Source organism: Zonotrichia leucophrys, chromosome 1 (genome assembly GCF_028769735.1).
Source record: "Zonotrichia leucophrys gambelii isolate GWCS_2022_RI chromosome 1, RI_Zleu_2.0, whole genome shotgun sequence".
In the NCBI taxonomy this organism is placed as follows: Eukaryota; Metazoa; Chordata; class Aves; order Passeriformes; family Passerellidae; genus Zonotrichia; species Zonotrichia leucophrys.
The window spans coordinates 19,186,291-19,208,003 of NC_088169.1; the positions used below are offsets into that span (position 1 = coordinate 19,186,291).

General features: G+C 44.3%; 1 long non-coding RNA gene across 1 annotated transcript; it reads left to right on the forward strand.

Annotated features, from left to right (window-relative positions):
- Positions 1–3,171: 3,171 nt before the first annotated feature.
- On the forward strand, positions 3,172–6,069 carry LOC135445884 (uncharacterized). The gene is made up of 3 exons (XR_010439634.1): positions 3,172–3,248; positions 4,308–4,545; positions 5,191–6,069. It is a non-coding gene; the product is annotated as an uncharacterized LOC135445884 (long non-coding RNA).
- Positions 6,070–21,713: the final 15,644 nt, after the last annotated feature.

Here is a 21,713-nt window from a genome sequence, read left to right on the forward strand (position 1 = left end):
GCCCTGTCACTCTGGAGAGCGGGCAGAAAGCTGCCTGCCTGAATGGGGCAGCCAACAGCATTCCTCCAGACCTTGGGATGAGGGTGGGGTTTGATCAGCCAAGGGAGAAAAATGTCAACATCTGTCTGTCACTGCACGGCCAATGGCCAATTATAATTTTTTTTCCTGCCTCCCTAAGCTGCAGCCAGACAAAGACTCCGAACTCCCAGCTTTGTTGCCCGTGCCATTTCCCACCACTGCTCCACCTCTGATATGCTAATGGCAAAACTGAACTGTTTTGTGTGGCTGAAAAGGATCTTTGGGCACATTCACTGGGTCAACAATCCCAACTGCTGTGCTGGGGCTCAGCCTGCTGTGCCAGAACCCAGTGCCAGGGGACTTCCCTCCCCTCTGCTTCTCCTTTAAAAAAAAAAAAAAAACCACCACAAAGTAGTGGAATTAACCATCTGGCTGTCTTGGTGCTCAGAAACTTAGCTGAACAAATGACGACACAATAATACGAAATACTCTCCTCAAATACTTTCTGGATGACAAATGACAAGCCAGGCTGTTCTTTCCAGCTTGAATTGCTGTCTCAGTAGATGCAGCCTAGGAGCTGAGAGAGGGCCATCTCCTCTGAGCTTCAGAGCACTAAAGAGCAGTGAGGTGGTTACAGAAATGCTGCTCTATTTATCCAGTTGGCTTTACATGCGTTAGAGCAAAAGTAACACTGACAAACAGCCTTTTGTTTGGGAAATAAACCCTGTCATACATGCAACGCCAGACACAGAAAGCAAACTTGATGACCTAATCCTATCTATTGTGTGGCAATACTAATGCACTTAAGAAGTAAGCAGAAGAATAATTACTGAGTTTATTGGGTGATGAGTTTCCCATTCACTGATGCTATGGAAGTGCCAGGGGAAATGGGCTGTAGCATCAGAGACAAGGTGCTTGGAAGTCTGTGATGAATTGATCTTGAAGTATTTATAGTTTAGAATTAGTCACCTGAACTAAATGTGAATGCTATGGATGATGTGCCAGTTCTTTTGCTGATGCTTTAGTAATACCATCCTCACTTTATAAAAAACACTAGTGAGATGGCAGGTTCTTAGTAAAATTGGAAGTACTTTTACAAGCAAGCTAATGTTTATAAGCACAGTAGCCATACCATCATTATTCAAAACAACTAGGACATGTACAAGTGTGTCAATTTTGACTGCAAGCACCCTGTGAAAATTGTTGGACATAAGGCCCAATGACATGAAATAAAAGCTAAAGAAATTTAAAAGATGAAGAAACAAAGAAGTCTGATGGTCTGATGTCTTCCAGTTGACCCTGAGCAGAGACCTGGATAAAGTTGGATAAATACTCCAGCCAAGAAAAAGGTGAGAGTTGTAAGTGATGTTTATGAGACTACAATTTAATATAGTTGGCACAGTAAATAGTCCTGTAATAAAAGCTGACCTTTGCACAACTTGCAGGATCTCCTCTTAAAATATGCTTCCAAGCAGTGAGAGAAAGATCTGGTGGACACAGAACCAACTCACTGTGAAGCCTCACACTTACTTATTTCCACACATGAGAATTATCAAGATGAACATTTTCTTCTCATTTTAAAGATGCTCATCTTTGTCAGCTTTCCCCGTCATGGTTGAGCTGGAAGGTGGTTAGGCATCATCACCTATGCCATGGTCCTGCAGCTCTTTCTTGCGTGTTTACACTGGCTCCCACCCCTGTCCATCCCCTGCAGGGGTTCACCCAGACCCTGGGAAGTGCTGCTCATGATGCCTTCGGCTGCTTTCCAGGGAAGGGCTGTTATAAAAAGCATGCACAGCATGAAGGAGGAAGCAGATGCAGGCTTGCTCTGCACACTGCTCTCCAGCTCCCGGCATATGGTGGATGGTTAAAAAAAATGGATCTGAATGGTGTGAAAATCTATTCATCCTGTATCACAGAGAATAAATTATTTCTTTCTGGTCATATGCTGCATGTTGTCCTGGCTGTGCCTGCCTGTGCTGTTATGAAGGAATGCTTTAGACTCACAGGACGTACAGATCAGAACAACCCTCTGTGCTGACTTTCTGCGTCACAGAGACCAAAGATTTTCATTTAAGCACTTTTTGTCTGATTGTGCTTGTACCTTTAATGAACAAAACCTGAGCCTGATTTATGATTATAAAAGGATAGAAAATCCAGTATTATTGTAAGTATGCTGCCCAATAGCATGTTGCCACTTATGTTAGAAAACTTTCTGGTCTGGAATTTTCTGTCTTCAGACTATTTGCTGGCTTTTGCTACAATGGAGCCTGGGTCCACAGTTTCTGCTGCTCCTCTGTCCAAGAGCTTCTTTCCTGGTTCCCAGGGCCAGGAAGCAGCTGCCCATGCTCAAGTGTGTGGAATGGCCCAGTGTCCTTCTGGGCATGCATGAGCGCCCATGAAGCAGTCAGGGCTTGGGAAAGTGGGCTCCATTCCTCTTAGTCCTCTCCCATTCCCTGTAAGTGTGCACCTGCTCAAATCATTCATCTACAAAATCTAAAGTAAATAGAGCGAGTTTAACTTAATATATTTGGCACAGTTTCAGGAATCATTTTTGTAGGTCTTTCCTGAAATATTTTAATTTGCCAACAGCCTTTTTAAAGTCCAGACATTGGATTAGGATATACACTCTTTATTTGTAATAAGAAAACAGGGCTTTTTTTTTTTTTTAAAGAAAGGTAGAAAGCCACATTAAAATTAAACTAAATTATGCTCAACTTTGCTATTTAATTTTCAATACTTTTGTTGGGTTGTTTGACTACTCTTGTTACCTAAAACTGAGGAGTTGTTTTAGAGTGGATAAGTTCTTACTCTCTGCCTATTTCCCAAGGATTCAAGCATATTGCCTCACACACTAAAATGTATAACTAAGATAAGCAGTTAAGCAAATAATGAACTATAATGAACTTACCCTCCAATACAATCAAATAACAGTTGTTCCTTTTAAATATTATAAATTCTATAAAAAATTCTCTTTACCTGTAGGGGAATAGAACATAAGTAAATAAAGGTAGTATAGAAAGCAATCTTACCCCCTAAAGAGTTGCCACTGAGCCAATTATTAAGGATTAGGAGCAGGCCTGATGTTAACAGGCTGCAGCTGTAGCCAATCAGAAGAGTGTTATAAAAGAGTGGATTGGTCAGCTGAGGGGGACTGGAGTCAGTTGGCTGCTGTGAGGACAAGGAAGAGTCAGTGCTTAGAGGAGCTGCCTACAAGAAATATCAAGGAGGTATGAAACTAGCAATATGGAACCCTTGCAATGTAATGATGGTAGAACTCTTGTAGCATAATGACAACGCTTTACTGAATGGTACTAGTGGACAAAAGCAGTACTCTCTATTGAAGTTTATTATTACAATAGTTCCAGGCCTATAAAAAAAAGGAGTGGAGGAATGGACTGGATTGTGTGTATTTTTGCATGTGTGTGTATGTAGAACTCTGCATGATGTTGTGATTTCTGTGGGCCTAGCTTCCCCAGACTTTTTGTTAGACCTTGTCCTTCCCAAAAAAGCCATCCCAGTCTTTCATTTGCAGGCAGATTCTCTCAGCCACATCCCCTGCACACACACTCAGTTCATCCTTTAGGTCTGAATAGGTTCTAGATATGATGTCCTCCTTCTGGGAGCTGGAAAAAAAAAATACTGCTCAGACTGGTTCCTGAAAAAGCTGAAAAAGTGGGGATTTACTTACAATGGGAAGGAGCAGCCTGGGGGAAAAGGGGCAGACTGGTCATCAGCCCCCTCCAGAAGCATCACCCACCAGGGAAATCCTGTTCCCAGTTGTGGCCCACACTAACAGTACCTGGCTGCCTTTTTCCCCTTCCCATCATTCACACTGCTGATAGAGCTACCTTCCAAACAAAACAGAACCTGTATTTAAAAGAACTGAAACCAGAAGCTAATCTACATCATATACTTCCTGAGCTTGGCTTTCAGAAAGAGAAACCAAACCACCTCACACAGATCAGCTACTGGGAGAGTTACAACCTGGGACAGGTGTGACTCTGTACCTGTAGCTGATACGTGTGGTACCTGCTCAGAGTCACTGAAGAGTGATGTCCCTGATGGTCATCTCTGTGCTGCTCACATGTCTGTGCTGATGCCAGCAGAGAGAGCGAGTGTGAGGTCTTTCCTCTCAGGCATATTTCACACTGCTTCGTACACCTCTGTCTGCCTGCACTTCACAGTGGGGAATAAGAGCTACCTGAACAAATCTAGTACTGGAAAAAAGCAATCTGGTTGCTTTCTTATCAGCCAGATGCTGATGTGTGGTGTCCTTTCTCCCGTAGCTTCCTTTAGCTCTTCTGCCAAGGTGAGGTGGGACTGCAGAGATTTGCTGATGGCTCTGGCCTGGCAGCAGGAGCATGGACCAACCTGTGCTGCTTGGCAGTCAGTCCTGCAGCAGCTCTGTGAGAAGTCATGGCAAACATCCTTGTGGGACTTCCCTGCCCTGACAAACCCACCTGCACACACAGCTCCCCCAGCTTCCCCTCCCAGATGGGTTTTATAACCTTCCTGTAAAACCAGGTATGTTTCTGCCCCTTTGTATGTGCACTCCAAGGAACAGCTCTGATAGCAGTCTGCTTTGTTGTACTAGAAACTGGAGCAGATCCATTGTATTTTGGGCAATGGATCTGCCTTTTTTTTTTTTTTAATTAGCAATTGGAGTGTGGGACAAAATCTTGGGCTGATGAAGTCCTATTGAAGTTCAGGCTGGTAGGAGGGAAGTGGGCAAGGCACAGAAGTGAGCAATAGAGCTGAGAGGGATGAGCCACTGAGCAATTGAACTTCTCCCCTAACCTTTAAAAATCCCTAACAGTGTTAGTCTTGCAGGAGGCCTGTGCTGACAAAGATCAAACCTGTAGGAAGAAGAAACTGTTTTCTGTTGTGCAGAGAGGAGTGCTGAGCCTTGGCTAGAAACAAATAGCCTTGTACATAGCTTAAAAGGCAATTGTTTTTCTGTGGCTGCTTTTTTTGTGCTCATACAGCAGTCAGAGATATATCTGATGTGTGAAAGGATTGCATCCTCTATTTTATTTGCAATTGCAGTAGCTCAAACTACTTGTGCTGGTTTCAGCTGGGATAATTTCCTTCACAGTGGCTGGTATGGGGTAAGGTTTGAATATGTGCTGAACACAGGCTTGATAACCTAGTGGGGTTTTTGTTGTTAAGCCCTGAGGAGGGCTTACACAGAGCCAAGGCCTTTTCTGCTTTTCCTGCTGCCGTGCTGGTGAGGACCTTGGTGATGCATGGGAGATTGGGAGGAGAAACAGCTGGAACAGGTGACCCCAACTGACCAAAGGAATACTCCAGACCATTTGATATCATGGTCAGGATATAAGGTGGGAAGAAGGAGAAAAGGGGGAATGTTTGGAGTGATGGTGTTTGTCTTCCCAAGTAACCGTTAAGTGATGGGGCCCTGCTCTCCTGGAGATTGCTGAACACCTGCCTGCCCATGGGAAGCAGTGAATTAATCCCTTGTTTTATTTTACTTGTGGGTGTGTCTTTTCCTGTTTAACTGTATTTATCTCAATCCACAAGTCTCCTATCTTTTACTCTTCTGATTCTGCCCTGGATCTCCCTGGTGGGGCCATAAGCAAGCAGCTGCCTGGGCTTTGGCTGTTGGCTGGGGCTAAACTTTGACATTACTACAGACTCACAGAAAAAACCAAGCATTTGTTCTTCCTCTCCATAAATTTAGAAGAATAATAGGTGGGGAACAGGATGCATACAAACGTGTATGTATGCAAATGTGAACACACACCTGTTCTTAAAAATTTTTTCCATCAAATACATCAAAAATGTAGCCCAAATATGGAGCAGCTGAAATAAAATAAAAGGTCTATTGCATAAGGTCACATATTAGAATTCAGTCAGACTGAACCAGCAATAAGATGAAAGTAAAAGAATAAATAAGTATCAATTCTCCTCTCATTTTTTCTCCTACTTAATATAGACTGCAATTGTATCTAAAGTGTCCAACCTACTCTTGAAAATTGAAGTAGGAGAATACTTTTGATTGTGGTGTGAAATAAAGCATAGCACTTCAAAATGAGGATGTGTAATGATTTCAGAAATCTGCTTTCCCTTTTGTACATCATACATAATACCAGGCTTTGGTCCAATTTCCATTTTAGTGAATATTGGGGAGGTGAGAGGAAGTGTTTATTTTAGCAACTGAGCAATCCAAAATAATCTTTTCTCAGATGCAGAGGCTCTGAGAAGGCTGCACAGCCACAAATTCAGTGTCAGCCAGACACCTGACAGAGCTGGGAATCTGCGTGGTGTGCCTGGGAGCCCTGACAGGGTTTGTCTGTGGGCACAGGACAGTCAGAGCTGTGCAGAGAAAGTCTTTGCCTCTCATTGTGGGAACTCAGCACATCACTCCGGATGTCCTGAGTTACCGAGACAACTCTTGGGGGGCTTGGAAATCCTGGAATGTTGCCAGAAGCGCCTGGCGGTTGGATTTTGACCCTGCAAGGGATGTGCCACCTGTTTGAGGACAAGAGAGTCACTTGGGATGAATGGTGTAAGAATGAAGTATTTACAGGGTGAAAATATAGATTTTAGGATTTTGGTACAGGGGGGTTATGGAGACAAGATGGAGGGATCGGGGCATGTCTTGTCCTTCTTTCTTCTTCTTGTCATCCATTTTCTGTGGTGATGTTGGCACTTTGGGATTGGTTCTTGGTGAAGGTGCACTTGCTAATATGGGTGAAAGGTATTGGGAAATAAAGGTAAATATGATGTACATAGTTTTTAGTATAAAAATAGACGACTGGCCAGTGGGAGGTCAGAGTGCCCTTGGCTGCCTTGCCGGTCAGGCTGGAAGAAAATTTTGTAGATGAGAAATAATAAACAATATCGAAGACTGAAAATCTGGAGTCCAGACTTGTCCTTTAAAGCGTGTGCTGTCCCAAGGCCATCCTAAGTGTGACCATGCAGAGACAAACAGCCAGACGGGTCATCTCATCTTTTGCAAGCTGGTGGATCTGAACTGGTTGAGAAGGTCCAGGAAATCAGGTTACTAGAACAAAAGTGTTCTTGCAGGGCAGTAATCCTTTGTTTTTTCAATAGCTTTGTACCATATATTAACAGCATGTAATTCATTCTAGACCAAGTGAAAGCCTTTAAAGATCTCTTTATTATTACTTCACGGGTTTTGCACTGGACTTGGTATTTTAGAGACCTCAACTAAACATGATAAATCTGCAGTATGGCTTTTCAGGATACATTTTTACTGGACCAACAAATATTTTGGTTTTGTTCAGGAATGGTGTAGGGCCTTCAGATGCTGAAGGTAAGAAGCCCTTCCCTTCAAACAGAGGCAGGTAGACCAGGGCCTGAACTGGGAAGAGTATGTTTGTGCCTCTCATCAGTAGGAGATCTTGCAGTGCCTGTTTAGGAAAGAGTCCCTGCCAGCTGCCTGCTCTGCCTCTTCTTTAGAGATCATCACTGTCCTGGAATCAGTGAAAGGAAGTTTCCTCCCACCGGATCTGGGTCTGAGTTCCAATCACTGATGAAGCTCCTGCAGTGGAATACCAGGCTTTGGCTGAGGCACTGGTGTGTGTGCCCCTCTGCCAGCCCTGCAGGGGACAGCCAGATGGGTAAAGGGTGGGCAATCGCCAGAAGGTCAAGGACCAAGAGGTGCTTCTGTTCATCCCAGGCATGGTACCTATATGGAATCTACCTTGTCCTCAAGATAACTCCAGTTTCTCATGGTATCTGCTTTGATTTTTTTATTGTCATTGCAAAGCAACAAGGAACCAACTTTACCTCTGTTCTTCCTGTTCTCTTGCTTTCAAGCCTGTGGCTCTTCTAGTAGTAACTCCTCATGTGCAGTTTCCAGCATTCAAAGAAGAAATTGCACACCTGCATGTGATGTGAAATTTCTCTCTCAAGCACCTTTTTGCTATCTTTCTTCATAAAAATTTCACTCGCTAAAATAGCAGATGGCCTGGGTATATAAATTTTATTATACATAACAGAAGAGGGACTGTAGCAGCTGAGAACATGCAGGACTCATGCTTTTGTAAACAGCCCAGTGATGTCTTTAAAATAGGAAGAGGAAAGATCTGGCTTGTACTGAGGAAGCTGAGACAGTGCCCAGGTTTAGGTGTAATTTGCACCAGGAGGTTTAGGAGATCTTGTGTTTTATGCCCGCTCTGATTCTCATCCCTTAACAGTGGAAGGAGGAGCTGCCAGAGGAGAACTAACAACTTGTACTTTTATCCCAGCTCTGTTGGCAACTTCTTTGTATGTAACTCTGCTTTCTTTTTTCTCTTCAAGTCCTTATTCCTTGCTACTGAGTTGTTTGTGATATATAAAAAAGGAAAATTTATATATTCTCTTCCCCATTATGAGCACCCCAATTGCCATTGCTGTGTTTGTGTGCACCAACATGAGTGTTGTGTTGTGTTCAAGGACTGTTAAATGTCACAAAACTGAACCCGAGCATTTCAGTCATGTGACACTGAAAAGCTCCACTCATGCTTAGCACATGCCTTTCCTGAGCTCAAACCAGATGTTTCCCTTGACAGATCCCCCCCTCTGGATTGCTGAAAATATAGTTGTGTAAAATTGTGTGTGCTTTGTTTCCTTCTTTATTTTTTTCTTTGTTTGTTTGTTTGATTTTTTTTTTTGCTGTCAAAAAGCTTTAGGTTAATAAATACTTTTACAAACTGAATGGGAGACATGAAAGACAGCAAATAGAAGTTTCTGAGTTATTGATCTATTTCCTGTCCAAAATAAATTATGGTAAATAGCTATTCTTAGGGCCATGGCTTTAATGAGGAACACTGCTGTGGCTGCATTTCCCTTTTCTGTAATGCAGAGGCCCTGCAGCTGATTTGCTCTTAGGACTGGGAATGTCATCCTTTCTCATGCCTGCAATATTCCTGATGCTCAGCATCTTTCTTGCAGTGCCATTTAGACTGACATGATAATTATAAAAAAATCATATGCCTTGGCTTATCTAGTGCATGTCAGACTGATTTTGAGCATGCTCATACAGACAGAAATGACTCTCACTAAACAATTATCTAGCACTGTTCTGACAAACTGTGCTGCTGGGTGACCGAGATGGTCACTAAAGGAAACCTTGTTTTTAAAATGTTGACAGGAAAACCAGTTGCAAGCCAGAATTATCATCTATTTCCAGTGTTATGATACTCTTTACACAGACAGGGATACCTGGGATTGAGCAAGCATGCTGTAGCAGGGGAAAAAAAGCTAAAATATTTGCATGTCTGGGGAGAAGGACATTTTCCAACAAAAGAAATTATTCCTGCATCTGTGGCACATATTTCACTTTGCCTTAAATAGAAACAGATACTGTTTTGAATTATATGAGATGTTTGCAGGATTATATACAAGTGTTTCATTATATTGATGCCTTGAGAGGCTACCTAGAACAGAGGCTAGACAGAGTTAAAGGAATAAAGTAGGTATTTATTAAAAAGGCCTTAAAAGATGCACCTTGGGCAGAACAAGAGCCTGGCCGAGGTTACACCCAAGATGGATGATGGGTCATGAGTTTTCACACTTTTATGAGTTTTGGTGCATTTACATACTGGAGTTAATTGTTCAATTACAGCTTCAGGTTATGAAGTCCTATCCTCTCAGACTGTTGTTCTCAATTCACTGGTCTTTATGCTTTTTGGGCCTAAAGTTGCAATGGTGTTCTTGGTTCTCAGGCTGGAAAAGGACTGTTTTGTCAAACTAAATTGTGCAGAGAACTTGCTGACACTTTGTATGAAGTTCAGAGTTATATACTAATGCAGCACCGAATCTGGAAAATATGAAAGCTAAACCTTAAGGCATTAGTATGGGATTAATAACAGGAAGGACTGGGGGAAACTATGAAGGGGTTAAATATATTTTTGGCTGCCAATATTTTTGCTTCTAGGCAATTTAGCAAAATTGGCTTTGTTTGTCTGCAAAATTCCTCCTTCTTTTGTTTAGAAATTCCCTTTGAAATAAGTGACTGTGAAGGACTCTTGTATCTCTCTGCTCTAAGTCAGTAGAAATGCCATCTACAATAAAGGCAGGTCTCTTTCCATGAGGCTCATTGCTGTGATGATTCACTTGCAGGACAGAGCAGACGTGTACAGCTGAGCACACTGAGAGCAGGAAATTCAGAAGAGCTGAGCTTTGCTGCGTGTTGCTGGGTTCAGTGCCCAGCATCTGCAGGATGCTGGGACTGGCCCAAGCTGCACCCTGACTAAATATCCTCTGTTGTTTTCCTGAACTGAAATTAAACTTGAAATTCCTGAAATATGAACCTCAAAACCATCAGTGTTGTAAAATCATCTCTCATTTTTCAGAAGGCATGGCTTTAATTTCACTAAGGCCTTTGAAAGTGGCATTTTCAAAGTAAATGAGTTGATACCCTAAACTGTGAATCATCATGTGAATAATGCTTTATTGTAGCTCCACTTACCTTTATTGACTTGATTACACATTTACCATAGCTGGAAGACCAGGATGAGAAGTACAGCTACATTCCTGAATAAACACAGGCGTAGCACACAGAGGAGGATGCTGTATTTAAAAGGAGCTTAATAAATTCCATACACAAACACTCCTGAAAGTATCATATTAACAGCTAATAACTTCTGTTGCCAAGTTTTAAACATATTCCTCCTCCACATAAAACATCTACAGAGGTGATGACCATCTTAGATACTTGGATTGATTTTATAACAGGCAGTGCACGTGAGTCAGTCTGTTCCCATTACAGCTCAAACTTAAAATAGCTTGCTGTAAATAATCTTTTATGCATAACAAAAGCTTGTACAATTCTTGAAAATTGATTCATCGCCCACACTGATATTCAAAAAGCTAAGATCATTTCTGGTGTTGTCTGGTTCACTATGAGGGCATGTCCGGAGAAATCACTGAGGACCAACTTTTTTGAGGTAACTATTTATTTTCTTAGGGCCAAATTCACCACTTGTGCAAACTGGCCCTACTTCCTTCAAAATCAGCTGAGAATTTCTGAGCACAAAAAGTGAATTAAAAGTCTTACAGCAGTTCCCTTTTTAAGAGGCAGTATCAGGTAGTCCATAAAGGTGGTGCTCCATGTCCCAGTCCTGTGGGCACAGGGAGGGATGGCTCCCTCACTCACAGAGGAGGCACAGCTGATTAACCAGGCTGTTAAAGTGTTAGGACAAACTCAACAATGTAGTGAGGGAACACAACCCTATCATTCCCTCTTCCTTGTATTAGATGCAATTGTCTGTCATAAAAGTTAATTCCACCAGTCATGACCTTTCAGAAAGGAAAGGAGGATGTGATCTTTTAGCACTTGTGTGTTCCCAAACACCCTGGTGAGAGCCTGCATTTTACGTGTCTGGGACACCAGCTTAATCCTTGTCATGTTGTAGGCCAGCAATTCCACTTACAAGGTGTCAGAGAATGCAGCTGCAGCTCCTGCACCCTGCCCAGCCACTGCTGCTGACAAACCAGAAGCACAGAGGTGATGCCATGTGCTGCCTTCTCCATCACTGAGCCTGTCCACAGCCCCAGCCTGTCACCAGAAATACACCAACAGACACAGAGTAACCTCACTGAGAAAAACCTGGCTAATTAGAACTGGAGATGCAGGTAAACCATGAGCTGCACCCAGCTTTAGCCACTTTGTAGTTGTTTTCTGACTGGGGTGGAAAAGCAGACATGAGAACTTACAGTATCTGACTGCCAAATCTCAGCAGAAAGTGCTTGTTACTTCACAGCTATTGTGCCCTTCTGGGGGAGTGTGAGGCATATTTACTTTGTGGGGAGAGGAAAAGCTGGGTAGGTGGCAGACATGAGAAGTTATCTTCCTGAACATGTAATGAATACACTATTTTTTTGGTAGATAGACATAAGAAATGCTATAGTGGGAAGAACAGATACTAGGGCTGTGACAGAAGAGGACCAGTTGCAAAGAGGGACTATAAATGGAGCATGTGGGCATGAAGGAGGAAGAAGGATGTTTGCCCTTCTAATGTCAGAGAATTAATGGGTACAGTAAATTTATGTCTTGCAGTCACCTTTCAGGAAAAATCAATTTTCAACAGCAGGAGCAAAAACAAACAGTCATAACAAATCCATTCAGAAGACCACAGCAGTGACCTTGGGCTTAGGCTGTGCTTTCAACTGGTGGAGAGTATTGGTGAAGTGATGCAGCAGGACTGTCACAGCGTCTGTGTTCAGCACTTCCCTTCAAGAATTCATGATGGAGTTGATATCCATGTTGTTGCTGTTTGATGAGATTTCCTCCCTCAGTTGCTCAGAGACAGGAAATCTGGTTGTTGAGAAAAGTCCTCCATCTTCAGAAAATTACTACAGAAAGCTTTTCCTAGATCCTCAACCCACCAGTGTGGTGGAACAGGGGAAGCCCTGGCTGTGCCTTGATGCCACTCCATGCAAGTGGGGAATGACTCCAGGGCCTCCTTGGGCTGGGAACAGGCATGGCATGGTACAGCTTGTGGCAGTCAGGATAGACCACAGGAAATCTCTATTAAGAATCACATGGAGGAGCTTCTGGTGATTCTCCCTTTCTGTGGACCTATGCTCCAACTCTCTCCCTGTGGATTACCTGGGAACTGAGCAAAACCAAATACAGGAATGCCTTAATGAAGTTGCAGGAGGCATAAAGCTACAGCCTTGGGGGGTGAACAATCTCATGCGTCTCAATAGGATTATTACCTCCTGAGCTCAGGGATAGCAGCTTAAGTAGAATCATGATGAGCTATTTCACTTTTGGTCACTTAGAAAATGCATCTATCTCATCCTGTGGTATTGAGCTGCCTCTCATGTCTGCACATGGTCTCAAGCAGAGCTGCACAAAATCACATCTTTCCACCAGACAATTTAGATGTATGTGTATCTTATCAAGGAGAAAATCAGTGTCACTCTGCAAGCTTAGCATGTAGGCAGTATTAAAGACATCACAGTTAATACCAGAAAAAGCAACATAGACAGACGGCTGAAAAACTCTGGTTTCCTTTAGGGGGTTTTCTCCCATTTCTTTGCTTTTATTTTAATCAGCATTTTAGGTGACTAGAGTACAGAAAATCTGTGTCATCTGTCTGTGTCTGTCTAAATCTAGGCTTTTGCTGCAAAGATAGACAAAATCCTGTCAGATGAATTAGCAACAAACTCATTCCTCCTGAGAGGAGAAATGAATTTTCTTGATAGTGAGAAAGGGCCTAATATGGTTTAGGTGCTATAATCTAACTTCTCTGGCTCGAAAAGAGCCCAGGCCTTCTGTAGATTCCTTGTTGTATTTGCCATTTGAAAGTCTCAGACCAAAAATAACGTTATGGTATCATTAGCTACTGATATTAAAGCACCTGAATTGCTCCCTGTGTAGGAGGTGGCTGGGAAGACTCAGGTTATAGTTACATGTTATGTGCTGGAAATCCATACCAGAAGCTTCACTGGTGACCCCCAAGTATGGCTCTGTGAGATGAAAACATCTGGAATCATAAAAAATGAATTTGCAAGTAAGCAAATGTAGATGTGTCTGCAGATTTGATGAGTGTTCCAGTCAAATGTGGCAGTTTCTCCAAAGAATACAGAAAACATCAAATACAAAAGTGGTGAGTGATTTTTAGTTTTTAGTCTCATACAGATATTTTTCTTCTTATCATAGGCTCATTGAAAGGTTTGGGTTGGAAGGGGCCTTAAGGATCATCTAATTCCAATCCTTCTGCCATGGGTAGGGACACCTTCCACTAGACCAGATTATTTAAAGCCCCATCTAACCTGGCCTTGAACACTTCCAGGGATGGGGCATTCACAACTTCTCTGGGCAACCTGCTATACCATCTCACTATCCTCACATTAAAGATTCTTCACATTCCTTTTTCTTTTGCTCACTTCTGTGGTCTTCAACAACTGTTAAGGCCCCTCTGGATGTGTCCTTTGATAAAAATTTTGCATCTCACAATAACAGCTCTCTTCTTTTTCTGGAGTGGCCTCTATTCCACTGGAGCAGCCTTTCTTCCTTGCTCAGTAGTGGTTCTTCATCACTGTGGGGTCACACACACACACACACACACAGAAAATTTCCCAAATGCAATTTTGTGCAGTCACCACTGCCTGGCTCTGCTATGTCATTCTCTAAGGCTGCTAAAATGAATTCTGAACACTTCACACTTGGCTGTCTGCAAATCAGACACCTGTGTTTTTCTAAATGTTTTTCAACAGGTGATCTGGAGTGGAAATAGTTTTCTCACTTAATGTTCCTTATTGCAGCACCTCCTGCCACAGATTACTTCCATAATGTCCCAGTGCACACACAGGAAAATGTGAGTGTGAATGCATTGCACTAGTGGGACAATGTTTCAGGTCAGTGTACAGATTCAGATGCACCAGGAACTCCAGCCAAACTGGTTTTCCAAGCCTGTAGGTGAGGATGCTGAAATATGAAAAAGCAGATTGGAGTGTTATTCAACTGTGTGTGTTGAATGGAGATGTAGGGATGGATGTTATTTGACTGTGTCTGTTGTTTTGCTATGATGAATTACTGCTTGTGGACAGACTAATGAACTGGACAGCAAGTCTTTGGTGTTGGGATGATGTGCCTCTTTTGCACCACTCAGATCAGCTTTGAACTCCACTCAGTTATCAGGGAGGGAAAAGCTTTAACAGAGAGGACATACCAATTGTTTCTCTCTCTCACATGCTTTTTCAGAGTCTTCACAAGCTCCTGCATGCAATTTACAAAGGGCAGCAAAAATTCTGAGCTGTCCAAGACTCTCATTTGGATGTTTGTCTTTAGGTCAGGGGAAACCCTTTGACCCAGAGCCTGTCCTAGTGAATCACTGCTGTACAGCTGTGATACCTGTGTGGAGTCTCACACTGGCCATGCTCACCCTTTCCCAGGAAGTCCCTTCTATGTCTGTTTCCCCAAATCCTTCAGTTTCCATCAGGGTGCACAGTCCACTGAGATCACTGATGGCAACATATTTTAGTGCACACCTAAAATAAAGACTGTTTTCAATGGATTCTCTGAATTAGGCTTTAGGAACTCAGCCTGTCCCACATTCCACATTAGAAATGCTGTGATTTTACTTCCTGTTGTGGTGTGTTGCAATATCCTGTTTTACCTTCTCCCTTCCCCCTCGCCCCTCGCTGAGTGTGCCCTGTCAATCAGGCTAACATACCAGCAAGGCGTCGTGTGATAGGTGTCCCTAGTACCTTGAGACCCTGCCCCTTCACCTGGTTGGTGACTCACCTGTCCCCTCCCCTTCCCCTGTCCTGAGCTTAAAATGTGAATGAGACCATGCGGCTTCATTCTGTTACCAGCAGTGGCCCAGTGCAGACGTATCTGTACTCATGGAATAAACATCTGGCTACCTTCTAGCAGAATCCATTCCCTTTCTCTCCACCATCGCCAGAAGCTCTCTCCTGAGGAGAACGGAGTCCTGTCTTGTGCCCCGCTGCACTTTGCCGCCAGCCAAGGTACCTCTGGGGTTAAACACCACAGTGCTGCCTCTGGCCAAGCAGCGAAGGTCAGAACTGGCCTAGGCACCATCTAACTGGTTATATTGGGATACATATTTCAATATATTGGCGTCCCTGTGGGTGGCTCGACTCTGCAGCCCGAAAAAGGACTCGCAGTTCCTCAGAGAAGCTTCTGCCAGCCGTGCATCCAGCTGAAAGGAGCCTGGCTTCAAGACTCCCAGCTAGAGACTTTGGGAATACTCCCAGAAAAAGTTTCGTGGACTGTTCGGTGCCTTTGGAAAGCCCTGCTTCATTGTGGTGAACAGATTTTCCAGAGGAAGAAAAGGGTAGCTTCTCTTGCACCCAGAGAGAGGTCCTTTTCCGGTGGAGACCTGCCTGCCTGTACCCAGCCTACAGCTTCCATTTCACGTGAGTATCTCTGCTTTCGGTAGAGCAGAAGCTCAAAAACAGACTCTGCCGCGAGTTCTGTTCCTTTTTTGCCTTTGCATTTTTGGCTGCGCAGCCCCACAGACGAGAATTCATAGCGTTCTAGTGTTAGCTTTCCTGCTGCGTGTTTCACTGTTTTTTAGAATTCGCGCCGGAGCGGGATCGCTCTCTGCCCTTCCCCCCCCGGCTCAGCAGCGTGTTCAGACACGTGTTAGGAGACTCTCTTTCTCTTTCTCTTTGCGGGAGAGGGGGGGGCTCTCTTTCCACGTGGCCGGGGGACCTGCGGGGTCGGGCGTGCTCTGCACACGCGGCGGCGGGGGGGGGGCGTCCCGGTTTCGGCTGCCACGTGGAGTGGCTGCTCCCTCTGCTCCGCGGGGGTGCTGCATTCCACCGCGGGGGAGGCTTTGTTTCTGCCTCTGTTCGGCAGGGCGTGCCCTGCCGCTGCTGCCCGGGAATTTTAAAGGCAGTATATACAGCTGCATTGTGAAGCTTTTGTCTGCTCGTTATCGCTTTCTATCTGTGGTTTTTTTTAGAAATTGGTAGCTGATTTTAGCTTTGTTTTTGGTCAGGCGGGATTAAGTACTTTGCTTTTTAACATGGGTTCCAAACTTAGCATTGTACAAAGGGGAGTGTATTATCATATTGTTAGCATTTTAATCAAGAGTAATGTGAAATTCTCTAAAGGAAAATTGAAACAGTTTATAAGATGGCTTTTTCTGCAGTTCCCAAACATTTCCCCTGAAGAAATCCACAATATTCAATTCTGGGATAAAGTTGGGAATGAATTGATAACCTTAGGACAATCTGGCAAACTATCCTCAGCTAAATTTGTGTTCTGGAGTTTACAAATTCGAACAGCATTACTCAAACAAAAGGAAATGGAGAAAAAGCCAAATGTAAAGCCATGTGCCTCTGCTCTCCCTGTTCCTCCCTCTCCCTCTAAAACCCCTAAACCTCTTTCCCCAAAAAAATCCCGAGCACGTGTTAGCTTTTCGGAGAGCAGTGATGTCCAAAATGGCCCCCAGTCCCTAGGGGGTGCACAAGATGGTGGGTGCCACGTGGCATCTTCCCAAACCTGGTCTTCTTCATCCCAAAATCCTCTTAAGCATCCCAAAATTCCTGCCCCATCCCCCTCTCCTCCTGTTCCTCGTGACACCTTCCCCCCTCCCCCCGCCTTTCCTGCAGTACCCTCAGCTCCGCCCCTCTACTCCTGCCAGGGGCGGCTGCTGACGTGATGTCACCAGGTGACCCCGCCCTCTGTTCCCACGGTATCCCCGCCCCCTGCCAGCCCCTTGACCCCGCCCCCTGTTCCCACGGTATCCCCGCCCCCTGCCAGCCCCTTGACCCCGCCCCTTGTTCCCACGGTTTCCCCGCCCCTTGCCGGCTCCCTGTCCCCGCCCCCTCCCCGGGTTCCCACGGTGGGGACACACCCACTGCCTGTCCCCAAACCTGTAGCTGTGATTCCAATGCTTCTGATTCAAGGGATACAGAGCAGGGGACAGCAGACCCAATGCATGGTGCCATGTTGTCACTGGCCCCTGTTACGTTTCAGCCTGCAGCTCAAGCTGGAGCAGCCCCAACTGCTAATTGGAGTTCTTTTGGACGACAATTGATTAAAGAGATCTGTAAATCTCATAAAGAATATGGTCCACACAGTCCATATTTCCGTGGCCTTTTAAATTCTGAATTAAGTAGGACTATTGTGGTTCCACATGATTTAAAACAATTGTTTTCATGTCTCATGACATCCACGGAATTCAAATTATGGGAATCAGCATTGAAACAACTGCTAAAAGATGCTTTCCCAAGCTTACAGGCTGATCCAAACACAGCAAAAGACAACAATGGTAACCTTATTACTATTGACCACCTCTGTGGTGAGGGTCAATGGTCTTCTCCCTCAGTCCAAGCTGCTGCAATTCCTGCAGAAACACTTGAGAAAGTAAAGGAAGCAGCTGAAAAAGCATTCTTTTCCCTCCAACGTGAGGGGCCTTTTGAGCCCTATAGTAAAATCAAACAACTACCATCAGAGCCTTTTGTGAAATTTGTAGAAAGGCTAACTAGAGCCATTGAAATACAGGTTAAAAAAGAAAATGCAAGGGAAGCAATTTTAGAAGAAATAGCGTTCACAAATGCAAATGAACAGTGTCGAGCAGCAATCCTGAGCCTTCCTATGGAACCTTCCCCTACATTAAAAGATATGCTTCTAGTCTGTAACAGGAAAGTGCCTCTGATGACTGTAGCTGAAGACACCAGACCAAGGCTGCTGCCAAGACCACCTCAGCGTGTTGCTGTTGCCAGCCCTGCACCTTCTCTTTCAGCACAGCAGTACCCTGGGCAGCAGCGGAGACCAGCAGTGGTTGAGCCCACTAAACCATGCCTGCTTTGTAATAACCTAGGGCACTGGAGTAACCAGTGCCCCCTGAAAAGGGAATTTGATGAATTTAAAAATAGCAGGGGAGGAGAACTGCAAGCCCTCCCTGGGGGTCAACAACAAAAAAACGAAGAATAAAGCGCCAGCCTGCCAGGCGTGCAGACATAAAAGGAGCAGGCCAAGAGAATAAGGGTAGCAAAATAAATCAAGCGCGCGATAATATTAACATTTGTGTAAGTGAAGCAGGTGCTTCAAAGACCAAGTCCGCTAGTCCACTGTTAAATGTGAAACAAAATAACCTTTGTTATGATTTAAGTGATTCTGTATTAACCGCATCTTCTGTCAATGAGCCTTACAGGTTGCAGCTGACAGAGTCACTCCACCTGAAGGACACTAACTGGCATATTGTCTCTGTAAATCCTGAACAGAAAGGTACTTGGAACCAAATTCGTTGTAAGTACATCATCACTGGGGACAAAAACACACCACAAGAGATCGAAATTGCTCCGGGACTGACAACATCAGATCCCAAGCAATTTGTTCTCAGCCTGCACTGTTTCCACCCACCCCTGTTTCTTCCTAAGGGACAAATTGTTGCTCAAGCTATCCCTGTGCCATCTTTACCTGAAAATGTCGATAAACAAGGGCCCACAGTCGCCCGGGTCCAAGTTATTGGGACAGATAAACCCAAATTGTGGTGCAATGTCAGTGGGGGTGGGGAGTCTAAACGCATTGAAATGCTTGTAGACACAGGTGCAGACTGCACAGTGATTCCAGTACAAGACTGGCCAGCACACTGGCCTTTACAAAATGTTGCTGGTCACCTTCGAGGTGTAGGAGGTCTGCAATTGGCAAGGCAATCCAAAAGCATTATTCAATTCGAGGGTCCAAACGGACAATTGGCAAATATCCGTCCATTTGTGTTAGATTATTCAGAACCTTTGTTAGGGAGAGATTTAATGGCCCAGTGGGGTGTCACAATTAATATTCCAGACTCTCCACAGCATTTTTGTGCAGCAGTCATTAAACAACAGCGCCCCACCCAAAAACTTAAGTGGAAAACAGATGAACCAGTTGATGTGAAACAGTGGCCACTCAGTAAACAAAAAATAAAAGTGCTTGAGGAACTAGTACAAGAGCAACTAAGAAAGGGCCACATTGTAGAGACCATGTCCCCATGGAACTCTCCGGTGTTTGTCATCCAAAAAGCTGACAAAAAGAGGTGGCGACTTCTCTGTGACCTCCGACAAATTAATAATGTAATTGAAGATATGGTTCTCCCCAGCCTGGTATGCCATCCCCAACAATGCTTCCTCAAGATTGGAAATTAGCTGTGATTGATATTAAAGATTGTTTTTTCCAAATCCCATTGCACCCTGATGATGCACCGCGTTTGGCATTCTCAGTCCCTTCTATCAATTCAGAAGCTCCTATGAAAAGGTACCATTGGACTGTTCTTCCTCAGGGCCTAAAGGTATCTCCAGCTATCTGCCAGTGGTATGTCTCTTCCCTGCTTTCCCCAGTTCGTGCAGCCGCAGAGAAGGCCATCATCTACCATTATATGGATGATATCCTTGTGTGTGCCCCCAATGATGATTTACTAACACATGCGCTTGACCTAACGATCGATGCATTGATTGTTGCAGGGTTCGAGCTCCAGGAACAGAAAATTCAAAAGATGCCACCTTGGAAGTATTTGGGCTTAGAAATTGGAAATAGGACCATTGTTCCTCAAAAACTAGAAATCAATCCAAGGATCAAGACCCTTGCGGATGTCCACAAGTTGTGTGGGTCTTTGAATTGGGTAAGACCATGGCTTGGTCTGACTAATGAAGACCTTGCCCCTCTTTTCAATTTACTGAAAGGGGGAGAGGACCCAGGTGCTCCTAGGTCTATTACCCCAGAGGCACGGAAAGCTCTAGAAAAGGTTCAGATTGCAATGTCCACAAGACAGGCCCACCGATGCCGGCCTGACCTGCCATTCAAATTTATCATCCTAGGTAAGTTGCCACACCTCCATGGAATTATTTTCCAGTGGGAGGAAAAACAAACACCTAAGGCAAAGGACACACCAAAAAAGGACCGGGACCAGAGGGACTCTCTCTTGATCATAGAATGGGTTTTCCTCAGTCACAAAAGGTCCAAGAGGCTGACAAAGCCTCAGGAGCTGATAGCAGAACTGATCCGGAAAGCAAGGACCCGGATCAGGGAGTTAGCAGGATGTGATTTTAAGTGCATTCACATTCCAGTTGAGTTAAAATCAGGTCAAAATACTATGAAAATACTGGAACAATTGTTTCAAGAAAATGAAGTGTTGCAGTTTGCTCTGGATTCCTACTCAGGACAATTTTCGGTAGCACGGCCCGCTTGCAAATTGTTTGAACAAGATGTTCAATTTACTTTAAAATTAAGAACTGCTCTAAGTAGGAGACCTTTAAAAAAGGCTCTGACTGTCTTTACAGATGCGTCCGGGAGGTCCCACAAGTCTGTTATGACTTGGAAAGATCCTCAAACCCAGCAGTGGGAGACGGACATTGCTGAGGTGGAAGGTTCACCTCAGGTTGCTGAATTGGCTGCAGTTGTTAGGGCTTTTGAAAGGTTCTCAGAACCATTTAATCTGATTACAAACTCTGCATACGTGGCAGGAGTAGTATCCAGAGCAGATCAAGCAATACTGCAAGATGTATCTAACATTGCACTTTTTGAATTGCTTTCCAAACTGGTAAAGTTAGTCACTCACCGAGAGCAACCCTTTTATGTGATGCATGTCAGGTCACACACTGACTTGCCAGGGTTTATTGCTGAAGGCAACAGAAGGGCAGATGCTCTTGCTGCGCCTGCAGTGATGGCCACTCTCCCAAATGTTTTTGAACAGGCAAAAATCAGCCACCAGCTTTTCCACCAAAATGCACCTGGCCTGGTTCGCCAGTTTAACATCACTCGAGAACAGGCCAAAGCGATTGTGGCCACGTGCCCAAATTGCCAACAACATGCACTCCCTACAGTGAGTACGGGAGCAAACCCAAGGGGACTGAACAGTTGTGAACTGTGGCAAACAGATGTAACACACATACAGGCTTTTGGACGGCAGAAATATGTTCATGTTAGTGTAGATACCTTTTCTGGAGCGGTCTATGCTTCTGCCCACACAGGAGAATCATCTATTGATGCTATTAAGCACCTCTTACAGGCTTTTTCTTTCATGGGCATCCCCAAGGAGCTGAAAACTGATAATGGGCCTGCTTATAGATCCAAGGAATTCGGGAGCTTCCTGCAGCAATGGGGAGTAGAGCACAAAACTGGCATCCCCTACTCCCCTACAGGTCAAGCCATTGTAGAAAGAACTCACCGTGATATTAAAAGGGTCCTGGACCAGCAACAACAGGTTCTGAAGGTAGAACCTCCCCACATCCGGTTATCCAGGGCACTATTCACA